We start from the raw sequence: 23081 nt of genomic DNA on the forward strand, positions 1-23081 counted from the left end.
TAATACAGGTATCAACCCAGCGTGTTACACAGAGAGGCTAATCATCCTTGCCTGAAAAGCCCACAAATGCAAGCGATTCACATTGGAATCCTATTTCAGAGGCCCACATGAACAAATAAACATTGCTTTAGGAATACATAGAAACTGCTCAGTTTGCCCCCAACTCTCTGATGTCTACAAAACTGAGTGGAAGAGGTGCCCTGTGGGGCTGACAAAGCAACCCCTTTTGAGATTCTGTTGCTAAGCAGGGTAAAGCAAAGCATTTCAGTCCTCAAATGAAAGCCCAGTGCATGCCTGCCCAGCCTGCCTACAGCTTGGGTGTCCTGCAGGCAACAGAGCCACTGTCCAGGGCTGCCTCCCTCCACACCCAGCCTCTCCCCTCTGCCACCTCTGCCCCCAATCCGTTATTAGGTATGCATTTCAGATTTTGAATGGATCTCCTTGTCTGGCGTTAATTGACAGTGAAAGCCCGGTTTTCAAAGCCAAGGTCCGAGCACTGAAGGTAAGTGATCAGAGGACTGCCCTCGTAATAAATCACTGCGGCGCGGGTCACCGTTTGGAGTGTGAATGCAGTGTTCAATAAAGAAACACACTCCACCTTTCAGCTTCAAGCCGACCCTGGCTAATTGACCTCATTGTAGTCCCTCCATTAATCATTCTGGCACATGGGGCAAGAGGCAGTTTCACTGCTTAGGTTGCAGGGAGGAGGGGCACCAAATCCGTATGGGGGTGGGTAAGGGTTGAGGGGGCGGTTATAATGTAAAAGGAAATCATAGACAATTCTCCCTTAATTAACTCATTGGATTTCCAGGTTGACCAGATACCATTCACTTTGCTGAAGGAATGTGGGGAATAATGCAGAGGCCTTCATTAACTTCACACCAGGACGCAGGAGTTTGGGTCTCTAACAAAAGCAGATGTGAGCATCTGTATCCCATCCAGAGAGCCGCTCTGCCAAGGGAGGGGATAGCCTGATGCTACATAATCATTCAGTGTCATCGATCTCCCCAGACCCTGATTAATAAATTGCAGCAGAAGTCTTTTACAGTGGTGACTACGATTTTATTTCTCCTATTAGAAGCACATGAGCTACTGGGACTGGCTCAGTTTCCCCATGGCCCCTCCCATACACCCCTTAGCCCCTGTCTAGGACTCTGCATTTGCTCTGCTGGTATCCTTTCCATGGGTCTATTTTGTTTGAGAAATGTGGGGCCACTGAGAAATGTCAGGCCCCTCCATCCTGCCAAGCTAATCCCAAGCTGACTATAAGGACAGCAAGAGAGCTCCAACAGAGGAGTCGGTTCAAACTGCAGCTCAAAGCCTGCTTCTTTAATGCAACTCAACAAACATAATGCGGGCACCTGTTATGTACCACACATTGCACCACACTAGCAATACACACACACACACACACAAACAATATGATTTGTGCTGGTCCTCAGGGAACTTAGAATCTGCGGTGATCCATTTATAGTTTCAAAATGCAAAATCTGCCTTTTTGGACCAAGCTGCTTTAAATTAGGCATTTTAAAAAGAGCTTTTGCCCCCTGATTAGTCGCTATTATTCAAAAAGCCATCATTTCATGGTTCACAGGGGCAACCAAAGCCCAGGGGGTCAGCATTGCATTTTGAGAGGAGAGTGAAAAAGAAAGAGGAGAGGGAGAGGGAGGGAGAGAGAGAGAGAGGAGAGCTGTTGCTCATTTTGCACTTGCACTTTTCCCTGCTGCTCATCTTCCCAGTGTTTCATTACTGTTAATGAACTTAATTGTTTGGTTTCAAAACGCCAGCCCGAAGGCATCCCTCTCTGTCCCCCTGTGCTGAGATTCAGTCTTGCTGATCTCCAAATTAACTTGTAAGCAAATACTTCAAGTCTGCGCACTTCCCTGACAAGCACCTGGAGGGGGAAATTCAGGCCAAGACTCCAGGACAAATTCAGATGGAGTGTCGGGAAAGGCAGAGTGAGCGCATTCTATCCCCATTTGGTATTGCGTGTAATTCAATTCCACTTAACTATATTTATGGCGTGTCTACTATATGATCCAGTAATTGTGCCAGTCATTGGGTTTAGAAAGTTGATAAAACACAGCCACTGACCTCAAGGAGCTCATAGGTTCTTAACCAGCCCACCAAACAGATCAAATTTCCTTGATTCTACTGTCAATAACACGATCACAGCTAGAGGACACATGAGTTAAGACAGCTCAGCTCAGGGGGAAATCAGAGGCTTAGGAGTCACACAGATGGAGATAGAATCCCAGGTCTGTCTGTTCACAATCTGTGCAGTCTTGTTCTCGTTACTCAACCTCACCAGAGCTTCATGATATCTACATCCTTGTGTTTCTGCAATATACAGAGTCTTCAAATAGCTTATGGAAAATGTACATTATGAAAAAAACTATGCATGGATTTCAAAGGATATTTGGCACTCAAATAAATGTGTTTAAATTCTTTTTTCTATGAACTTGTTGAAGTACCATTGTATACATGAAGACTATGCTTTACATAGGAAAAGTCCATTGAATTATTGCAAAGAGTGCCCACACAGACGAGAATAAACAAGACTAAAATTCCAAAAAATTTATTCCTGCATGTCCTATCTTTTACCATTCCTTCTGGAAGTAAACCATTCTGTTGACCTTAGTATGTGAAACAGTAACAGTACTGTTACTCAACAGCCCTTTGGGACCAAGCTCATCACATGTCCTGCCTGGTTCAAGCCAATCTTTGGCTACATTCAGTGTCTACACCATTCATCTTTATAAATGGAACCATCAAAAGCGAAAATGTTGATTGGTGCCAAAAGCTCGAGATCATTCTCATTTAAGGTGTACTAGTCAGAGTTTTCCAGATATACACAACTGATGGAATATATTGAGACATATAAGAGAGGATTTATTATGGGAACTGGCTCACATCATTATGGTTAAGTCCTACAATCTACCATCTGCAAGCTGCAGACCCAGAAAAGCCAATGATAAAATTCAGTCTGAGTCTGAAGATCAGAGAGCCAGGGTAGTCAGTGATGTGACTCCCAGCCTGAGGTCTAGGGACCCAGAGCCAAGAGCACCAGTGTCTAGGGGCAGGAGAAGACAGCTGTCCCAGTTCCTGACAAGAGAGTGAATTTACCTCTTCTTCTGCCTTTCTGTTATCTAAGCACTCAACAGTCTGGATGACACACACCTACATTGGTGAGCACAGATCTTCTTAACTTAGTCTGCTGATCCAGTGCTAATCTTTTCTGGAAACAGCAACCAACACACCCAGAAACATTGTATTACCAACTATCTGGGCATCATTTATCCTAGGCAAGTTGACAAAAAGAATTAACCATCACAAACAAGCCAAAAAAAATAAAGAAGTTAAAACAGTTATCCAAGTTTGCATAGCTGGATAGGGTTAGTTAGAACTTAGTTTAAAGCTCAGTTCTCCTGATAGCAAATTTGGTGATCTTTCTACTACATTAAGTTGGTAATATCCAGTTACATCTAGATTGGTAACTCATTTTATGCTGCATTAAAATGTTTTCCAGGGGGTTCCAAGATGGCAGAATAGTGACAGGGCAGCATGACTCAGGCTAAGTGAAATTAATATTAAAAAAAAAAGTGGAATAAACAAGACTAGTGTCGGCTAATACTAACTGATAGAATAACAAAAAGGGAGAGAACGATCCAACATGGGAAGTAGGATACACAGCAGACTCATAAAATGGCACATGTCCTAAACAGCACTCTGGCCTCAGAATCAGTCCTTAAGGCATGCGGATCCAGCTGAAAAGCCCATGAGAGTATTTCAGGCATGGAAAGCCAAGACATTCTGGCCAAAAAAAAAATGACCTAAATGAAAGATCTCTATGAGTGAGATCACAGTGGAAAGAACAGGCCATCAAAGAAAGAGGTACCCTTCTCTGAAGGGAAGAGAGAACTTCCACTTTGACTGTGACCTTGTCTAAATAAGATCAGAATTGGTGAACTCAAGAGACTTCCATAGCCTTGGGAACCCATGACAAGAGCCTCAGGTGATTACTGATGCCATAAATAAGAGTGCCAATTGTTAAATCAACAACAGGAGTCACTGTGCACTTACTCCCCATGTAGGATCTCTGTCCTTAATGTGTTGTACTATGTGAATTAACAGTATAACTAGTACTCAAACAGTACTTTTTACTTTGTGTTTCTGTGTGGGTGCAAACTGTTGAAATCTTTACTTAGTATATACTAAATTGATCTTCTTTTATGTATAAAGATAATTGAAAATGAATCTTGATGTGAGTGGGATGGGAGAGGGAGCATGAGATGGGATGGTTGCAGGTGGGAGGGAGGTCTGGGGGGAGAAGCTGCTATAAACCAAAAGTAGTACTTTGGAAATTTATATTTATTAAATAAAAGTTTTTAAAAAGTGCATAAAGTACTCTCTCAGTGTAAAATTGCAGGGGAAACTGCAGTGGAAGGTCCTGCGAAAGCAGTAGAAATAGTCAGGACACGTGTGGAAGCTGCAAACACAGAGCAAGCAGCAACGAAACAACAGACTCCAGCAGCTTGGATCCAGGAGGAGAAAAGCACCCACCCTGGCGAACCAGGTGAGATCTGACTGCACAGGCCCATGCCACTGTTGATACAGCTGGAGGGAGAGATTAGTGAACTGCACCATTTTTGAGTCCGGCACCAGATCCCTCAGGGAAGCGGGGAGATGCTCACCCAGGGTGGGGAGAGTCGAGGGGAAAGGGGTGTCTCTGTCACTCCTTTTCTCCCCCCTACAACAGCGACCTGTAGTCAGAGGTGGGAGGACTGGTGCCATATTTGGACATAAGCAGGTAGCAGCTGCTCCAGCATTTGTGCGTACACCCTGCAACTATTGGGGTCACCCTCCACCCAATCAGCAGGGGCACCCTAGCAGTTCAAGGGCAACAGACAAGGATGGTCTCCACCGTGCCAGCTACACCCACCAGGCAATTGGTAGGGAGGGAGAGCCATCTCTACGGAAGGGAAGTGCCACCTGCTGGACTCTCCATGTGCCCAGCACAATTGTGAAGTGAGCGAGGCTGTGGCTGACAGGTATCGAGTGTGCCTGTGACCCAGAGATTTTACCAGAAAGAAAAACCCACGTTCCCCAAAGATGCTGAATCTGGTTCTGAGGACCAGATTTGATCCAGGGGGCTGGAACAGACACGAACAATAGCTCTGGGAACACTTCAGTTTCCCTGTGAACAGGACAGGCAGGTAGGGCGAAGTGGCCCCACTTGCACTCTTTGACCCTGAGAGACCTGGGTGCTGAGACTGACAAAACACTGTGACCGCATGAGAGGAGGCAGGATGTAGCTGGGTTCTGGGCAATCACAGAGTGCTGATGCACACTCTCAGAGCTCCTTGGTTGCCTAGAGTAGCTCATGGCAGAGGGAACCCTGCTCACAGGAAGGACTGCAGATGAGTGCTGAACACACTGGGGGCTAACACCGCTGCACTCCTCAGCTTGGAGGAGAAGGGGTGGTTGCACCAACAGAGGTGACCATTCCTCTCCATCCAGTTAAGCAGAGAAGAGCTACCATGCCCAGCTTGGGTGTTATCCTGGATACTCACCCCATACTGTAGCACTGAACAGAGCTCCCTAGCCACACCCACCTTACACCTTTTGGTATTCACTGAAACTGTTGTCATTCCATTAAAGCCACATAGGCATAACTCAAATATAAAAGCCATCAGACGGAAAAAAAAAGACAGCATTCTACAAATGCCTAAAAATAAATACAGAAATTCAAGAAAAAAGAACAAGGAAGACACTATGACCCCCTCAAAAGAACACATCAACAATTCAATATTTGAATGTGAAGATGAAGGGATTGAGAAATGCCAGAAATGGAAATCAAAAAATTCATCATAGGATTACTCAAAAGCAATCAGAAGTAAATCCATGAACTAAAGAAAACCACACGTGATACAAATGAAAATTTTTCCTATGAAATTAATATTTTAAAGAGAAATCAAAATGTAATATTAGAAATGAAGAATTCAATAGGTCAAATAAAAAAATGCAGTGGAAAGCCTTAACAGAGTTGGTAAGGGAGGAGAAAGAATATCTGAGACAGAAGACAAATCTCTGGAAATTTTACAGTCAGACCAAAAAAAAGGAAGTAATTAGAAAACTTAAAAACGGCGCCGGCACACCAGGTTCTAGTCCCAGTCGGGGCGCCGGATTCTGTCCCGGTTGCCCCTCTTCCAGGCCAGCTCTCTGCTGTGGCCAGGGAGTGCAGTGGAGGATGGCCCAAGTGATTGGGCCCTGCACCCTATGGGAGACCAGGATAAGTACCTGGATCCTGCCATCGGATCAGCACGGTGCGCCGGCCACAGCGCGCTGGCCGCGGCGGCCATTGGAGAGTGAACCAATGGCAAAGGAAGACCTTTCTCTCTCTGTCTCTCTCTCTCACTGTCCACTATGCCTGTAAAAAAATAAAATAAAAAAAAAGAAAACTTAAAAACAGTGTTGGTGGGGCCAGCACTGTGTAACAGTGGGTTAATGCCCTGGCCTGAAGCGCTGGCATCCCATATGGGCACCAGTTTGAGACCCAGCTGCTCCACTTCCAATATAGTTATCTGCTATGACCTGGGAAAGCAGTAGAAGATGGATCAAGTCCTTGGGCCCCTGCACCCACGTGGGAGATCTAGAAGAAGCTCCTGGCTCCTGGCTTTGGATCGGCATAGCTCTGGCCATTGTGGCCAATTGGGGAGTGAACCATTGGATGGAAGACCCCTCCCCGATCTGCCTCTCCTCTCTCTGTGTAACTCTGATTTTCAAATAAATAAATAAATATTTAAAACAATTTTTAAAAAACAACAGTGTTGGAGATCTATGGTACACTATCAAACAACCCAACATATGGGTCTTAAGAGTACCTGAAGGTATGGAAAGAGAGAAGGGACCAGAAGGCCTATGTTGTGAAATAATTACAGAAAATTTCCCTAACTTGGAAAAAGAAAGAAATGTTCAAGTACAGAAAGCATATAGAACTCCTAACAGAAATTACCAGAAAGGATCTTTACCATAACACATTGTAATCAAACTTTCCACAATAAAACATAAGGAAAAGATTTTAAAATGTGCATGAGAGACATACCAGGTTACTTTCAGAGGATCTTCAATTAGACTCACAGCAGACTTGTCATCAGAAACCCTACAAGCTAAGAGAAAATGGCGAGATATAGTCCAAATCTTAAGATAAAAAAAAAAATCTGTAAACCTAGAATATTATACCCAGCAAAGCTCTAATTTATGAATGAAGGTGAAATAAAGATCTTCTGTAACAAATAGAAATTGAAAGAATTTATTACCATTCATCCAGGCTTACAAAAGATGCTTAAGGATGTGCTACACACAGAAACACAGAAAGAAAGGCATCATCATGAAACAATGCAAAGACAGAAAACCCCAGTAAAACTACAAAAAAAAAAGAAAGAAAAAGAAAAAAGTAAAAATAGTAAATGACAGGAACATGGTAGGGCCAAGTAGTTACTTATCAAAATTTACCTTGAATGCAAATGGCCTCAACTTCCAGTTAAAATATACAGACTGGACAAATGGATTGAAAAACAAGACCCACATATTTGCTGCTATAAGAAACACACTTCATCAACAAAGATACATGTAGACTGAAAGTAAAAATATGGAAAAGATATTCCATGCTAACAAAAAGGAAAAAAGGGCAGGTGTAGTCATCCTAATATAAGACAACATAGACTTTAAAAACTGTTAAAAGAGACAGAGAAGGGCACTATTTAATGATGATGGGATCAATACAACAGAAAGACATGAATATAATAAATGTAAGTGGATGCAATTAGAGGCTGCCTATTTAAAAGAACAATTAATAAATCTAAAGGGAGACATAGACTCCTATAAAATAGTAACAGGGAACTTCAACAGCACATTTTCATCAATGGATAGATCACCTAGACTGAAAATCAACAAAGAAACAACAGAGCTAATTGACACTACAGACCTAATGGACCTGATATATACAGAACTTTTCACCAACAGTTGCAGAATACACATTCTTCTCAGTAGTGCATGGAACTTTCTCTAGAATAGACCATATACTAGGCAATAAAGCAAGTCTCAGAAAATTCAAAAAAATCTAAATCATATCATGCATCTTCTCTGATCACAATGAATTGAAGTTCAAAATCAACAACTCAAGAACCCCAAGAAAATATGCAAACACATGGAGACTGAACAACATGCTTCTAAATGAACAGTGGGTCATAAAAGAAATCAAAAGAGAGATAAAAAAATTTCTGGAAATGAATGAAGATGACAATAGCACATATCAAACTTAAGGAACACAGTAAAGCAGTGTTAAGAGGGAAATTTATAGCAATTAATGTCTACAAATAAAAACTGGAAAGTCACCAAATAAATGAGATGTCAATGCATCTCAAGGACCTAGAAAAAAAACAACAAATAAAATAATAAATTAGTAAGAGGAAAGAAATAATTAAAATTAAAGAAGAAATAAATAAAACTGAAGCAAAAAAAATCAGTGAAATGAAGAGCTGGTTTTTTGAAAAAAATAAAAAAATTGAACACCATGGGCCTAATTAATCAAAAAAAAAAAGGAGAAGACCCAAATCAATAATCAGAGATGAAAAAGGAAATGTAATAACAGATAACACAGAAATAAAAAGAATCATCAGAAATTACTATTAAGGAGCTGTATGGATAGATTGCTGCACACATACAACCTACCTAAATTGAGTCATTAAGACATAGAACATCTAAATAGATGAATAACCAAGACAGACATTAAATCAGTAATAAAGACCCTTCCAACAAAGAAAAGCCCAGGCCTCGACAGCTTCACTGCAGAATTCTATCAGACATTTTAAAAAGAACTAATCTCAATTTTTCTCAAGCTATTCAAAACAATTGAAAGGGAGAGAATTCTCCCAAACTCCTTCTATGAAGCCTGCATCACCTTTTCCTAAGGCAGAAAAAGATACGACAGAGAAAGAGAACTAAAGATCAATAAGCCTGATGAACATAGATGCAAAAAATCTTCAACAAAATACTGGCCAATCAAATCCAACAACACATCAGAAAGTTCATTCACCCAGACCAAGTTGGATTCATCTCCAGTATGCAGGGATGGTTCAACATTTGCAAATCAATAAATGTGATACACTACATTAACAAACTAAAGACCAAAAACCATATGATTATCTTAATAGATGCAGAGAAAGCATTTGACAAAATTCAACACCCTTTTATGAAGAAAACCAAAAGCAAATTGGGTATAAGAGGAAAATTCCTCAACATAAACAAAGCAATTTACAACAAATCCACAGCTTGAATGCTACTGAATAGGTAAAAATTGGAGGCATTCCCATTAAGATTAGGAACCAGACAAGGATGCCCACTCTCACCACTGCTATTTAATATAGTCCTGGAAGTTTTAGCCAGAACCATCAGGCAAGAAAAAGAAATCAAAGGGATACAAATAGGGAAGAAAGAAATCCCTATTTGCTGATGACATGATTCTATATATAGGGAACCCAAAAGACTCTGTGAAGAGACTATTGGACCTCATAAAAGAGTTTGGTATATAAACACTCTAAAATCAATATCCCTTGTATACACAGACAATGCCACAGCTGAGAAAGAACTTCTAAGCGCAATCCCATACACAATAGCTACAAAAAAATTAAATATTTTGGAATAAATTTAACCAAGGACAACAAAGAGCTCTACAATGAAAATTATAAAACATTAAAAAGAAAAATAGAAGAAGACCTAAAAATTGGAAAAATCTTCCATGTTTATGAGTTGGAAGAATCAACATCATCAAAATGTCCATACTACCAAAAGCAATTTATAGATTTAATGCATTCCCAATCAAAATATCAACAACATTCTTTTCAGATCTAGAAAAAGCTATGCTACAATTCATATGGAAACACAAGAAACCTCAAATAGCTAAAGCAATCTTAAACAATAAAAACAAAGCTAGAGGCATCACAATACCAGACCTCTAGACATACCACAGGATAATTATAATTAAAACAGGCTGGTACTGTACAAAAACAGATGGATAGACCAATGGAACAGAATAGAAATGCCAGAAATTAACCCACAAATCTATAACCAACTTATCTTTGACAAAGAAGCAAAATATCAACCACTGGAGCTAAGACCATGGTGCTGGAAAAATTGGATCTCCACATGCAGAAAATGAAACAAGACCACCACCTTACATCTTACACAAAAATCCACTCAAAATGGATCTATGCCCTGATAACATCAAATTACTAGAAAACATTGGGGAAGCCCTACAAGACATTGGCATAAGGAAAGATTTCTTGGAAAATATCCCAGAAGCACAGGCAATCAAAGTCAAATTAACAAATGGGATTACATCAAACTGAGAGGCTCCTGCACCTCAGAAGAAACACTCAGCAAACTGAACAGGAAACCAACAGAATGGGAGAAAATATTTGCAAACTATGAAACTGATAAAGGATTAACCTCTAGAATCTATAAAGAGCTTAAGAAACTCAACAAGTACAAAACAAACAGCCTAGTCAATAAATGGGCAAAGGACCTGAACAGACATTTTTCAAGAGAGGAATTTCAAATGGCCAATAGACACATAAAAAATGCTTGGGATTGCTAGCCAAATCAAAATACAAATCAAAACCACAGTGAGGTTTCACCGCACCCCCATTAGAATGGCTCTCATACACAAATTAACAAACAACAAATGCTGGAGAGGATGTGGGGAAAAGGGTTCCCTAATCCACTATTGGTAGGAATGTAAACTGTTACAGCCACTGTGGAAGATAGTATGGAGATATCTCATAAAGCCAAATACAGACCCACCATATGATCCAACCATCCTATTCCTGGGAATTTATACAAAGGAAATGAAATCAGCATATGAAAGAGTGATCTGTGCCCCCATGTTCATTCCAGCTTGATATACAATAGCTAATACATGGAATCAAGCCAGATGTCCATCAACTGAAAACTGGATAAAGAAATTATGGTATATATACTATGGAATACTACAATGCGGTAAAAAAAAAATGAAATGGATGTAATGGAAACCATTATATGTAGTGAAATAAGCCAGTCACAAAAAGACAAATGCCATATAGACTCTCTGAACTGTGGTAACTAATGGAGTACTTAAATATAATATATAGGGGTGAAACTGACACCTTGAGATACAATGAATTTGAACAGTCTTTGCCTAGACTGTCAAGGATCACTGTTTTTCTTATTTGTTTGTTTGTTTTTGTTGTTTTTCTTTTTTTTTCATACTATTTCTTCATACTCTCCATGTAAGTGTAGGGTTAATCTTATGAGTATAAAATTAACTGAAATTGATCTCTGTGAAAAATAAGAATGAGGAAGGAAGAGGGAGGAGGAAGAAAGGTGGGAGTATAGGTGGGAGGGAGGCAGGGGAGAAAAAATTACCATGTTCCCAAATATGTATATATTAAATGCATGAAGTTGTATTCCTTAAACAAAATAAAAATAAATATTTAAAATGTAGATCAGAAAAAAACGTTTCCAATACTATAAGCTATCACAGCTCCTTACTAATCTCCACACTTCCTCTCTTATTTCCTCTTTAATACAAATCTGCACATCTTTCTCCTGATTATAATGCACAGAGAAGATAAATGACATGAGACTTCTAGTTTAAACTGGCATTTGAAACTTAACCTTCATTCAATCTTTTCTAACTTCCCACCAAAATACCTATAAATAAACTGGAAAAAAGAACAGCAACAATAACAGCAAGACAAAGATGAAACTCATAAACAGAAGAAAGGAAAATCTTTTAGAAAAAAAAATGCAAAAGTCCACAAGGAATCTCCAGAACCTACAGACAAATGGAGTTTTGTTAAATAAAATCTGACCAAATATTGCCTTATGAGTCTCTATCTTTGCTTATAAAACAGAGACCATTTGAAAAGAAAGGAAGGAATGAAAGTGTGAGAGAAAGTCCTCTCTCCCATACCATCATCTCCTGAATCAGAGACCCAGAAATCACAAGACCCACAAAACTAAGGGCAGGCCCTCCATCAAACAGATGTTGCCCATCTTGGCAGAGTTTAGTGTCCCCTTCGTCACACACTCTCATCAACATTTGCTTTACAATCATTTACACATGCCTCCCAGAAAACATCTAGGAAAAGAATACGGAGAAAAGGTGTAACATATTGCATCTTACATTAGCTTCCATCAAAAAGTCTCCTTAGGTAGGAGTACAGGTAAGCATGAATAAGGTGATCATGTCTCCTCGGAGCAATGTAGCCATGTACTCCCTCAGTTCAGAGAGCCATACATCCTGGGGGGAGGAATAGACAAAATTTCATATATAAGCCCTTACTCATACTTTCAACACTAGCAAATCCATTAACATGCTTCAAAATGTTAACAGGGTAAAGAAGATTATCTACATTATAAATTTCACAGAAAGAAAGGAAAGATAAGTCAATATACAAAGATAATTCAACATGCATTTTAAGTGAATGTAACCAAATATATTAGTAAAGTGAATAAAAAATATATATTTTTGGTCATTTTTTTATTTGAAAGGAAGTTGGGGGTGAGAAAGAGAGAGAGAAAGGGTGAGAGAGGGAATCCCATTCATTGATTCACTCCCCCAAATGCCTGCAACAGTCAGGACTGGGCTGGGCCTGGAGTCAGGAGCCCGCACAACAATCCACATTTCCCATGTGGGTGGCAAGAATCCAATTACTTGAGCCACCACACTCCTTTGCAGGGTCTGCATTTAGCAGGAAGCTGGAGTGAGGAGTCAGACCCCAGAACTGACCCCATGCACTCCAGTGTAGAATGTGGGCATCTTAACTGCCAGGCTGAACATCCTCTCTGAAAATACATTTTTATTTCTTTTAAAAAATTATCTGTGTTTGTTTTACAACACATACCAAAATTTCAAAATATATAGGCATAGATAATATGTAAACTTCAAATAATCCCTACTATTATATCTTGCTCAAGACATACACATGAAGAAAATCTCTTTGAAAACATTATTTAATATCACACTTAAAATAAACTCATCCTTTTACTTTATTTTTCAATCTTTATTTACTTATTTTTATGTATTTGAAAGAGAGGTGGAGAAAGAGAGAGAGATCTTTAATCATCTAGTTCACTTCCCAAATGCCTGCAACAGGCAGGGCCAAGCCAAACCAACAAGAGCCAGTAACTCTATTTGGGTCTCCCACCTGGGTGGCAGGGACCTAACTACTTGAGCCATCATCTGTTGCCTCCCAGGGTGCACATTAGCAGGAAGTTGGATAGCAGGCAGAGGTGGGACTCAATTCCATGTGCTCTATCATGGAATGTAGGCAACCCAACAGCAGCTTAACTCAGTGTGCCACAACAGCTGCCCCAAAGGTTTTCTTCTAAAATCAGGAGAAAAACAAAGATAGATTTATTGTTGAGGAAGTTTTAATCAATTTAGTAAGCCAAAAACACATTAATGAGAGGTATAAATACAGAAAAGAAAACTTTTCTTTGCAGGTGATATTTTTATCTAGCAAAACACCTATGTGGACCCACTGAGCAATGATTGAATCTAATGGGACTCCATCCAGTAAGTTGGTTTAAGCCAACAGAACTCAACTTTTGCCTCACTTTAAAATCACCTGGAAAGCTTTTGAAAACTACCAACACTTTTGGCTTCAGAATGGCTCCCTTATTCTTTTGGCTATCTGCCATATACTTCCTGGATTCCCTTATCTAAATTTACTTACTGATTTTTCTTTCATAAAAACATCACATTTGGTATAGTATAGCAGATATAGAAAAAAACAACCCACATTTGAGATAAAATTGTTCTCAACTGAGATCTGGCTCTATGTATGTTGTAAAAGCTCCCAGATACCTCTAATATGTACCCAAACTTGAGAAAGGGACAAAAACGTAAGAAATGTACAAAATCCAATAGAGCTTTCCTTTATGCCAATAAGAATCAACAACAAAATATAAGGCAAAGAAAATTCTAATCACAACAACATAAGACATTCATAATAACAGACTTATGTGACTCAGCATTTCCACTTCTGGGTATATACCCAAAAGAACTGAAAGCAGCATTTCAAAGAGGTGTTTTCAAACTTATATTAATAGCAACAGAAGTCATATTATGGATAGGTGGAAGTAACTCACATGTCCACAGACAGATGGATGAGTAAACAAAATAAGTAAAATCACACAATGGATTATTATTCAGCATTTAACAGGGAAAAAAATTCTGACACACTATAACATGCATCAAATTTGATGGGATTATGCTAAGTGGAATAAGCCAGTCACAAGGCTCTCTTCTCTTCTTTACCCTCCAGGGCTCATGGCCTTCCGGCCACCCACCCGAGGCTTCCTGGCCTACCCGCCCCATACTTCCTGGTCTAGATGCTCCTCCACAGGGCTGGTTCCTGGTACTCGAAACTTTTTGAAGTATGCTTGAACAATGAGCCAAAATTTGAGAAATATTAGCCACTTTTCTTCATGAATATGGGCAAAAATTCCTACACAAAGAGCTTTGAGGTGAGGACTATTATTTGCCTTCCATGAATGAAAACAGAAATAAACAATATCACTGCCTCAAGATTCAAAACCATGGGTGTGGTACAGGACTGTCGGATCTTAAGTCATAACAACTGTTAAAAGAGACAAAGAAGGGCACTGTGTAATGATTAAGGGATCATTCAACAGTAAGATGTGACTATAATAAATGTATATGCACCCAATTACAGGGTGCCTGGCTATTTAAAAGAAATGTTAATGGATCTAAAGGGAGACTTAGACTCCAATACACTAGTAATGGCAGATTTCACTACCCCACTTTCATCAGAACAATTAAAAGAACAATTAATAAATCTAAAGGGAGACATAGACTCCTATAAAATAGTAACAGGGAACTTCAACACCACATTTTCATCAATGGACAGATCAACTAGACTGAAAATCAACAAACAACAGAGCTAGTTGACACTATGGACCAAATGGACCTGATATCTACAGAACTTTTCACCCCACAGTTGCAGAATACACATTCTTCTCACCAGTGCATGGGACTTTCTCTAGGATAGACCATATGCTGGGCCATAACGCATGTTTCAGCAAATTAAAAAAAAATCAAAATCATACCACACATCTTCTCTGATTTTTATATTTAATATTTCAGAACTCCCTATCAGTTCCTTCTTTCTTTTTTACAAACCCTTAGGTCATGGCCGGCGCCGTGGCTCAATAGGCTAATCCTCCACCTTGCGGCGCCGGCACACCGGGTTCTAGTCCCGGTCGGGGCACCGGATTCTGTCCCGGTTGCCCCTCTTCCAGGCCAGCTCTCTGCTATGGCCAGGGAGTGCAGTGGAGGATGGCCCAGGTGCTTGGGCCCTGCACCCCATGGGAGACCAGGATAAGCACCTGGCTCCTGCCATCGGATCAGCACGGTGCGCCGGCTGCAGCGGCGGCCATTGGAGGGTGAACCAACGGCAAAGGAAGACCTTTCTCTCTCTGTCTCTCTCTCACTGTCCACTCTGCCTGTCAAAAAAAAAAAAAAAAAAACCCTTAGGTCATTATGGATTAGCATAGTTGTTCCTGTTATATTACATTTATTTAAATAACTGTATGTTAAAGTAAATTAGTACTTTATTGATAGATATTTATGCTTTTCCTTCAATTGTTTATTATCACAAATAATTTTCCAATGAATATATAAATATTATATTGGAAGTATGTGTATATCAATAAGATAAATTCCAAACCATGGGATTTCTGGGTCAAAAAATATATGCACTTAGTTTTTTTTTAAATATTGATAAAATTTATACCATTAAGATTGAAATTTTTTTCATATTAGCAGTGTATCAAAATGCCAATTTACTATCCCCTCTCCAAAATGAAAAGTGAAATTGACTCTCATATTTTTGCCATCTGATACAATTGTGATTTTTTTCTTGTCACCTTAATTTCACATTTGTTTATTGAATTTTGCCCTTTTAAAACTTGACTTGTAAAATCTTTGTCATTGCTATTTATGAATGTACTAATAATTTCCCTATTGTTTCTGGGTGATAAATCATAATTTGGAAAGCTTTCCATATTACATAGTAATAAAATATTTATTGTCAAAAAATAAGCCAATCATAGGAAGACAAATAGTGTAAGATTCTACTTATATATAGTATCCAGAGTATTCAAATTCACAGCAACAGAAAATAGAATGGTGGCTGCCAGAAGTTGAAAAGGGAAGTAAAAATGAAGAGTTATTGTTTAATTGATATAAAGTTTTAGTTTTGAAAATTGAAGAGTATTCTTGAAGTTGTTGTATGACAAAATGAATATACTTAGCACTATACATATAAAGATTTATGATAAAGGTAAAAACAGAATAAGAATTAATCACTTAATATTGTTTAGATAAGTTGCTAACCATTTGGAAGAAGAGCAAACCAAAATGTTCACTATATACTATGTACCAAAAGAAATTTCATAAGCTAAGAAATTTAATGTAAAAAATGAAGTAATAAAAAAATTTTAGGGGTAGGCACTGGCACAGCAGATTAAACCACCCCTTGGGAAACCCACATCCCATATCAGTGTGCCTAGTTTTGAGTCCCACCTGGGAAGGCAAGAAATGTTAGCTCAAGTACTTGGGTCCTGTTATCCATGTGGGAGACCTATAGTGAGTGTCCAAATCCTGCCTTTAGCCTGGTCCATCTCTGTTGTAGGCATTTGGGGAGTGAACCATTGGATGGAATCTATCTCCCTCTCTCTCCCTTCTATACCTGTCTCTTTCACTCTGCCTTTCAAATAGATGAAAACAATATTTTTTTTAAAAAATAAAAGAAGTTGCAAGAGAGTTCTGAGGTAATTATCTAGAATGATACAAGGAGATTTAAAGAAATAAAAAATATGCAAAAGTAGTTAAGAGATGGGGAAGACAGAATGAGAAAATTCACTCTATGCACTTAATAGGAGTTCCATGGCCGGTGCCACGGCTCAACAGGCTAATCCTCTGCCTTGCGGCGCCGGCACACCAGGTTCTAGTCCCGGTTGGGGTGCCGGATTCTGTCCTGGTTGCCCCTCTTCCAGGCCAGCCCTCTGCTGTGGCCCGGGAGTGCAGTGGAGGATGGCCCAATTGCTTGGGCCCTGCACCCCATGGAAGACCAGGATAAGCACCTGGCTCTTGCCATCGGATCAGCGCGGTGCGCCAGCCGCAGCGCGCCAGCCGTGGCGGCCATTGGAGGGTGAACCAACAGCAAAAGGAAGACCTTTCTCTCTGTCTCTCTCTCTCTCTCTCTCTCTCTCTCACTGTCCACTCTGCCTGTCAAAAAAATAAAAATAAAAAATAAAAAATAGGAGTTCCAGAAAATGGGAATAGGGAGAATGAGGAAAAGCAATCTTTAAAGAAAAATGTCTAAGGATTTTCTAGCATATGTTAATTCACAACACATAGGTTCATGAAGCCCTATCATGTGCCCTATTCTATTTTTGGTACTAAGAGAAAATGAACAAAACAAAATCCTTGCTTTCCCACCGTATCCTTTCTAAAAGAAAAGAGAGATAATTTTATTTAAAGATCTATCTATCTATCTATCTATCTAAAGGTCAGAATCTGAGAGAGAGAGAGATTGAGAGAGAGCAAGCTCTTCCACCCATCCACTGGTTCACTCCTCAGATGGTCACAACAGTTGGGGCTGGGCCAGGCCAATGCCAGGAACCAGGATCTTCATCCAGGTTTCCCATGTGGGTGGCAGGACCCCAAACAGTTGGTCCATCTTCTGCTCCTTTTCTCAGATCATCAGCAGGGAGCTGGATGGGAAGTGAAGCAGTCAGAACACAAACCAGCATCAATATGGGATGCTGGTGTCACAGGCCATTCCTTTATCCAATACACTACAATGCCAGCCCCAAGAGAGAGAATTTTTTATAGCACAATGTAATGCATATTACTAAGTGTTTGCCGTAGCAACAAACAGTCCCAAAACCTCAATGATTACAATAACATTAACTTTCTGTTCATGTTTTGTCACAATTGCAGTTTGCCTGCAGGTCTGCTCCAGGCTGTGGGTTGATTAGAGGTCTAGTCCATGTATTCCAGGACACAGTTTGCAAGAAGAGCTTCTATCTTGGGCAAACTCTTGTAGCGACAGGAGGACAAATACAAGACATCTAACTAATCATGCTGCTGCATCTAAAATATCTTCTTAGAAGTCATAAATGGTATATATCCAAAAGAAAGGAAGTTGCTAACAAGATATCTGCATTCTCATGTCCATTGTAATATTACAAATAGTCAAGATATGGAACTGACCTAGGTGTTCATGAATAAATAATTGGATAAAGGCAATATGGAATATTATTCAGCCGTAAGAAATGAAATCCTGTCATTTGTGGCAACATGGATGAGCCTGGACAACATTATGTTATGTGAAACAATCCAGGCAAAGAAAGACAAAAACCACATATTCTCACTTCTATGTGGAATTCTTTAAAAGTTGATCCATAGATATAGAAAGTAGAATAGTGATTATAGGAAGCTGGAAAAAGCGGGGAGACAGAGAAGAACTGTTTTGTTTTGTTTTGTTTTGCTTCTAAGATCTAATTTTTTTATTTTTAAAGTTGGAGTTACTGAGGGAGAGGGAGTAACAGAGAGAGAGAGAGGGAGGGAGAGAGAGAGAGAGAGAGAGAGAGACAGAGAGAGAGGATATTCCATATGCTGTTTCACTCTCCAGATGGCTGCAATGGCCAGTGCTGGACCAAACTGAAGCCTGGATCCAGGAGCTTCATCCAGGTCTCCCACATGGGTGGCAAAGGTCTAAACACTTGGGCCATCTTCTGCTGCTTTCCCAGGCCAATAGCAGGGAGCTGGGTCGGAAGTGAAGCAGCTGGACATGAACCAGGGCCAATTTGGGATGGCAGCATCTCAGGTGGTGGCTTTACCTGCCATGCCACAACATGGCTCTGAGAAGGATTGTTCAGGTACAAAAGTTCAGTTAGACATAAGGTTTAAGTCCTAGTTTTCTGTAGCATCATAGAGTGATTATGGTGAACAATAATCTACTGTGCATTTCAAAGTAACTTAAAGAGGATTTTTAAGGTTTTCAATACAAAAAAATGATCAATGTTGGAGGTGATGGATATGCTAATTACCCTGGTTTAATCATTGCACATCATATGATGTGCCTAAATATCACATTGTACCCCTTAAATGTGTACAATTATTATGTGTCAACTTACAAAAAGACAAAGTGAAGTGGCATATTCTCACTTGCTCACATTCTACTGGTAAAAATAAATTACACACCCACCCTGACAACAGCATGTGCTAGAGATATGTCTAGCCAGGACTGTCATGGATAACCATTTTACAGGGGAGGGAATAAATAAGCATGGCCATTAAAGATAAAACTTACAATAATGTGTTCAGGGGTGGTCATTGCTGTAGAAAAAAAAAAAAAACATGGAACACAAGGATAGGAATTACCAGAAAGTTTGCAATTTTAAATAGGCCAGTAATGAAGGGCACAAAGAAAAATGCGATGTGTTAAGAGCTGACAGATACCAGGAGTAGATCATGCACATATCTCAGGGAAGAACATTTCAGGCTGAGGAATAACAAATGAAATGCTGTGAGTCAGCAGGTGAAGATATCACCTCATGGAAAATGAGGTACAGAATAACATTCCTCTTTGATTCCAAGAACCACAGTGTCATCTGTCCTCCATAGAATCCAGTTTCTTACAACATCTGTGATAATGTCCATGATGATAGCAACTGTGCTTAGTAGTAAAGAACATTCTGCTGAGTTTTCTATCATGGGTCCTTGCTCAGGGGGTTTACTTTTTTCTTCAAATCTGGTTTTTAGCACTTGAACATGTGTTTCTTCATTATTAAGCATAGGATCTGTATGTTCATATGGAATGTCCACAGAAAGGTGATAGCATCCTTTGTCCCACCTTCCAATGTCAAAGATAGGTCTACTATACAATTATCATCAGATGGAAGAGGAGGATGTGTACATTTATGACAAATACCATATAAAGCTCCATTTTGGATTGGAGTGAATGTTTTAAGATAGTTCTCTTTTATATCATCCTTTTCACTGTTACTGCTGCCATGTCGGTTTTTGGGGTTTTTGTTTGTTTGTTTGTTTGTTTTGACAGGTAGAGTTATAGACAGTGAGAGACAGAGAGAAAGGTCTTCCCTCCATTGGTTCACTCCCCAAATGGCCACCACAGCTGGCACTGTGCTGATCCAAAGCCAGTAGCCAGGTGCTTCTTCCTGGTCTCCCATGTGAGCGCAGGGGCCCAAGCATTTGGGCCATCCTCCACTGCCCTCCCGGGCCACAGCAGAGAGTAGGACTGGAAGAGGAGCAATCGGGACTAGAACCCAGCACCCATATGGGATGCCAGCACTGCAGGCGGAGGATTAAGCAAGTGAGCCATGGTGCCGGCCACTGCCATGGTGTTTTAAGATGTTGCTTATCAAGTGGGAAGAAAAGATGTTTTGAAGAAAAGTACTTTCAAAATCTGCTTCTAAGGACACAATATATTGTGAAGAATGGTGAGGAATTCACAGGTAAAAGTGGTGGGGAAGAGGATGTCTGCAGACGTGCAGGCCAGATCACAAAGATGAGCAAGTTTGATCAATGCCAGTTACTCAGGAGGGGTTAGCTTCATTGATAGGCAGAGTGTGTGCCAGGAAATAGGGCGACCAATTTATCCTGGTTTTAGTATTGAAAATTCTGTGTGCCAATAACCCCATATAAATTGGATAATTGGTCACTCTGAATATCTCCTCTACCTAAAAACTAACCAGTCTTTTGAGTGTCAAATGTCATATTGTCCTCCATATATATATATATATATATATAGTCACAAACTTTATAGTTTATTATAATCACAAATTTAATCCTCCACTAAATAAATAATTCAACAAGTAGAAAGTAGAAAGACCATTTCCTCACGAGTACAGTAAACATGATTTTCTGAAAATGAAGGTTGGGCACAAATGAAACAGAGAAGTCAGTCATAATGTTTGGATTTGGCACACAGAAAATTGGAAAGATCATGCTACCATTGTCTATGACAAGACCATAGCATGAGCAGGTGGGCTGTGTTTGAGTGGTTTCAAGTTTGAGGTGGATATAAGACTTTCACGTGGAGACCCCTGGTGAGCAGTTGCGTATACTCCTCTGAAATTCAGGGCAGATCTCACATATAAATTTGGGAATCATTACCATGGTATAGATTAGAGGACAACCAATTTTTTTCTGTAAAGGTCCAGGTAGCAATTATCATCGGTTTTGCAAGTCATGTATGATGTGTGTTGTGTATTCTTCTGTAAAAACCATCTTTAGCTCATGGTGGCAAGCTGGGTTTGGCCCACAGACTGCAGCTTTGAAGATCCTGTTATAAAGGTTATTTGAGAGTGTGAGTTTGAATAGCACCACCCCGAGTTCATGCAAATAGCAAAGACAAGAGATCCCAGGACACATCAAAGTCACGGTCAAGGAAATGACTAGGAATCAACAAATAGACTGAGAAGGAGTGACCAGCAAGGTAGGAAATCAGTAGATTGTGATGTTATGAAAATCCAGGGAAGGTTATCTTTAAATTAGCAACAATGATTATCTGGACCAAATGCTGTTGATGGACTGAATAAGATGGAAACCGAGAACTGACCCCTAGATATAACAACTTGGAGGTCATTTGTACCCTGCTGATTAGAATGTGTGCAAGGAAGAGCTGTGGAGATTGGGAACTACAGACAAACCCTTCAGGGAATTTTGCTGGAAAGGGAGAGAGGAGAATGGGGTGCCAGATGGAAGGCATCTGAGGTCAAGGAAGAGTGGTGTTTTTAAAGAGGGAATAGATAAAAAGAAAAACTTGTATAATGATAGGATAATCCAGAATAGAGGTGAAAAGTTATATGTAAGAGATTGATAGAAATTTGTCATTGAGTAGTCAAGAAGGGGTAACATCTAGTGTACAAGTGGAAGTGCAAGAGAGGAGCATGAATAGATCCTCAAAAGTCACAGAAGAGAAGGGACATAGAGACATTAGGACAGAGACATAGAGACTTGAAGAAGTTCTACCTTTCACATAACACAATGAATCCTAAGCACGACAAAGAAGAATAAATCTGCACTGAAATATTTCATGGTGAAATTATAAAGTAAAAAAAAATCTTAAAAGCAATCTAAAAGAAAAATAATTAGACTCACCTTTCAGCAGCAATATTAAAAGTTAGATGACAATGGAATATCCTCAAAGTGAGATACCCAATTAAATATTCACATGGAGTGAGGGCCAACTACTGACTTTTAAGAAAGACATAGAGTACTAGTTTCTCAACAACACTGTCATAGGAGCTGAAGGATGTGCTTCATCAAGATAGAAGAGCAACCATGAAGGATCAGTAGGAGGCAAAAGCAGTAATGAACAAAGACACTAAGTGAGCACTGATGTAATGTACATATGAATGTACTGTCAATAAGAATGCCAGGACCTCAAAAATAAGGCAGAGGCACAACTCCCAGCCTCGACGCCGTGAAAGAGATAAAGACCATCACCAATCAAAGTGGTCTCTGAGAACTGATGTTCTGAGGAAAGTAAGTATAATAATAAACTTATGATTTTCTTAAGTCAAATTCAATAGTTGGTATTCAGAACTGAATATCCACATGGAAAAAAATGAATTTGGACCCTGCCTTATATAACACACAAAAATTAACTCAAAATACATAATGGGTACAAATGTTGAGTGAAAAAACTCTTAGATGGAAACACAGTAGTAGATCTGGGTGAACTTGAGTTGGTAAAGGCTCTTTGGACATGTTACTAGAAGCACAAGTAACAGAGGAGGTAAATAGATAAATAGGAGTACACCATAGTGTAAAATTTTTGTGCTACAAATGATGCCATCAAGAAATCAAAAATACATAGAAGGGGAGAGAATATTATAAATCATATATCTGATATGGGACTTATATCCAAAAGCTATAAAGAGCTCTCACAACAGGAATAAAAAGATAAACAATC

At 39.6% G+C, this 23081-nt stretch overlaps 1 pseudogene; it reads right to left on the reverse strand.

Moving 5' to 3' along the window:
• Window positions 1-19748: 19748 nt before the first annotated feature.
• Window positions 19749-20723, reverse strand: LOC127487224 (large ribosomal subunit protein mL42 pseudogene; annotated as a pseudogene).
• Window positions 20724-23081: the final 2358 nt, after the last annotated feature.

The sequence above is a fragment of the Oryctolagus cuniculus genome, chromosome 2 (genome assembly GCF_964237555.1).
Source record: "Oryctolagus cuniculus chromosome 2, mOryCun1.1, whole genome shotgun sequence".
NCBI classification, from domain to species: domain Eukaryota; kingdom Metazoa; phylum Chordata; class Mammalia; order Lagomorpha; family Leporidae; genus Oryctolagus; species Oryctolagus cuniculus.